A 3,495-nucleotide genomic window follows, 5' to 3' on the forward strand; every position below is an offset into this window, starting at 1 on the left:
CCCAGAACAACTCAGTTCAGCATGGAAATATCATTGCAACAGCTTTTATTTAGCCAGAAATCAAGAGTGTAAGTTTTTATGCGCTTAAAAGCATTTTCAGGCCGAATGAGCAAATATGCTTGTTTCTGTCAATTGCAGCAAAATACTGAAGGGAAAGTGGGTTTGCCTTCATATTTGACCCAGAACAACTCAGTTCAGCATGGAAATATCATTGCAACAGCTTTTATTTAGCCAGAAATCAAGAGTGTAAGTTTTTATGCGCTTAAAAGCATTTTCAGGCCGAATGAGCTGATTTCTGTCAATTGCAGCAAAATACTGAAGGGAAAGTGCGTTTGCCTTCATATTTGACCCAGAACATCTCAGTTCAGCATGGAAATATCATTGCAACAGCTTTTATTTAGCCAGAAATCAAGAGTGTAAGTTTTTATGCGCTTAAAAGCATTTTCAGGCCGAATGAGCAAATATGCTTGTTTCTGCCAATTGCAGCAAAATACTGAAGGGAAAGTGGGTTTGCCTTCATATTTGACCCAGAACAACTCAGTTCAGCATGGAAATATCATTGCAACAGCTTTTATTTAGCCAGAAATCAAGAGTGTAAGTTTTTATGCGCTTAAAAGCATTTTCAGGCCGAATGAGCTGATTTCTGCCAATTGCAGCAAAATACTGAAGGGAAAGTGGGTTTGCCTTCATATTTGACCCAGAACAACTCAGTTCAGCATGGAAATATCATTGCAACAGCTTTTATTTAGCCAGAAATCAAGAGTGTAAGTTTTTATGCGCTTAAAAGCATTTTCAGGCCGAATGAGCTGATTTCTGCCAATTGCAGCAAAATACTGAAGGGAAAGTGGGTTTGCCTTCATATTTGACCCAGAACAACTCAGTTCAGCATGGAAATATCATTGCAACAGCTTTTATTTAGCCAGAAATCAAGAGTGTAAGTTTTGATGCGCTTAAAAGCATTTTCAGGCCGAATGAGCAAATATGCTTGTTTCTGCCAATTGCAGCAAAATACTGAAGGGAAAGTGGGTTTGCCTTCATATTTGACCCAGAACAACTCAGTTCAGCATGGAAATATCATTGCAACAGCTTTTATTTAGCCAGAAATCAAGAGTGTAAGTTTTGATGCGCTTAAAAGCATTTTCAGGCCGAATGAGCAAATATGCTTGTTTCTGCCAATTGCAGCAAAATACTGAAGGGAAAGTGGGTTTGCCTTCATATTTGACCCAGAACAACTCAGTTCAGCATGGAAATATCATTGCAACAGCTTTTATTTAGCCAGAAATCAAGAGTGTAAGTTTTTATGCGCTTAAAAGCATTTTCAGGCCGAATGAGCAAATATGCTTGTTTCTGCCAATTGCAGCAAAATACTGAAGGGAAAGTGGGTTTGCCTTCATATTTGACCCAGAACAACTCAGTTCAGCATGGAAATATCATTGCAACAGCTTTTATTTATCCAGAAATCAAGAGTGTAAGTTTTTATGCGCTTAAAAGCATTTTCAGGCCGAATGAGCAAATATGCTTGTTTCTGCCAATTGCAGCAAAATACTGAAGGGAAAGTGGGTTTGCCTTCATATTTGACCCAGAACAACTCAGTTCAGCATGGAAATATCATTGCAACAGCTTTTATTTAGCCAGAAATCAAGAGTGTAAGTTTTTATGCGCTTAAAAGCATTTTCAGGCCGAATGAGCAAATATGCTTGTTTCTGCCAATTGCAGCAAAATACTGAAGGGAAAGTGGGTTTGCCTTCATATTTGACCCAGAACAACTCAGTTCAGCATGGAAATATCATTGCAACAGCTTTTATTTATCCAGAAATCAAGAGTGTAAGTTTTTATGCGCTTAAAAGCATTTTCAGGCCGAATGAGCAAATATGCTTGTTTCTGCCAATTGCAGCAAAATACTGAAGGGAAAGTGGGTTTGCCTTCATATTTGACCCAGAACAACTCAGTTCAGCATGGAAATATCATTGCAACAGCTTTTATTTAGCCAGAAATCAAGAGTGTAAGTTTTGATGCGCTTAAAAGCATTTTCAGGCCGAATGAGCAAATATGCTTGTTTCTGCCAATTGCAGCAAAATACTGAAGGGAAAGTGGGTTTGCCTTCATATTTGACCCAGAACAACTCAGTTCAGCATGGAAATATCATTGCAACAGCTTTTATTTAGCCAGAAATCAAGAGTGTAAGTTTTTATGCGCTTAAAAGCATTTTCAGGCCGAATGAGCAAATATGCTTGTTTCTGCCAATTGCAGCAAAATACTGAAGAGAAAGTGGGTTTGCCTTCATATTTGACCCAGAACAACTCAGTTCAGCATGGAAATATCATTGCAACAGCTTTTATTTAGCCAGAAATCAAGAGTGTATGTTTTTATGCGCTTAAAAGCATTTTCAGGCCGAATGAGCAAATATGCTTGTTTCTGCCAATTGCAGCAAAATACTGAAGGGAAAGTGGGTTTGCCTTCATATTTGACCCAGAACAACTCAGTTCAGCATGGAAATATCATTGCAACAGCTTTTATTTAGCCAGAAATCAAGAGTGTAAGTTTTTATGGGCTTAAAAGCATTTTCAGGCCGAATGAGCAAATATGCTTGTTTCTGCCAATTGCAGCAAAATACTGAAGGGAAAGTGGGTTTGCCTTCATATTTGACCCAGAACAACTCAGTTCAGCATGGAAATATCATTGCAACAGCTTTTATTTAGCCAGAAATCAAGAGTGTAAGTTTTGATGCGCTTAAAAGCATTTTCAGGCCGAATGAGCAAATATGCTTGTTTCTGCCAATTGCAGCAAAATACTGAAGGGAAAGTGGGTTTGCCTTCATATTTGACCCAGAACAACTCAGTTCAGCATGGAAATATCATTGCAACAGCTTTTATTTAGCCAGAAATCAAGAGTGTAAGTTTTTATGCGCTTAAAAGCATTTTCAGGCCGAATGAGCAAATATGCTTGTTTCTGCCAATTGCAGCAAAATACTGAAGGGAAAGTGGGTTTGCCTTCATATTTGACCCAGAACAACTCAGTTCAGCATGGAAATATCATTGCAACAGCTTTTATTTAGCCAGAAATCAAGAGTGTAAGTTTTTATGCGCTTAAAAGCATTTTCAGGCCGAATGAGCAAATATGCTTGTTTCTGCCAATTGCAGCAAAATACTGAAGGGAAAGTGGGTTTGCCTTCATATTTGACCCAGAACAACTCAGTTCAGCATGGAAATATCATTGCAACAGCTTTTATTTAGCCAGAAATCAAGAGTGTAAGTTTTTATGCGCTTAAAAGCATTTTCAGGCCGAATGAGCTGATTTCTGCCAATTGCAGCAAAATACTGAAGGGAAAGTGGGTTTGCCTTCATATTTGACCCAGAACAACTCAGTTCAGCATGGAAATATCATTGCAACAGCTTTTATTTAGCCAGAAATCAAGAGTGTAAGTTTTTATGCGCTTAAAAGCATTTTCAGGCCGAATGAGCAAATATGCTTGTTTCTGCCAATTGCAGCAAAATA

The sequence above is a fragment of the Channa argus genome, unplaced genomic scaffold (genome assembly GCF_033026475.1).
Source record: "Channa argus isolate prfri unplaced genomic scaffold, Channa argus male v1.0 Contig088, whole genome shotgun sequence".
NCBI classification, from domain to species: domain Eukaryota; kingdom Metazoa; phylum Chordata; class Actinopteri; order Anabantiformes; family Channidae; genus Channa; species Channa argus.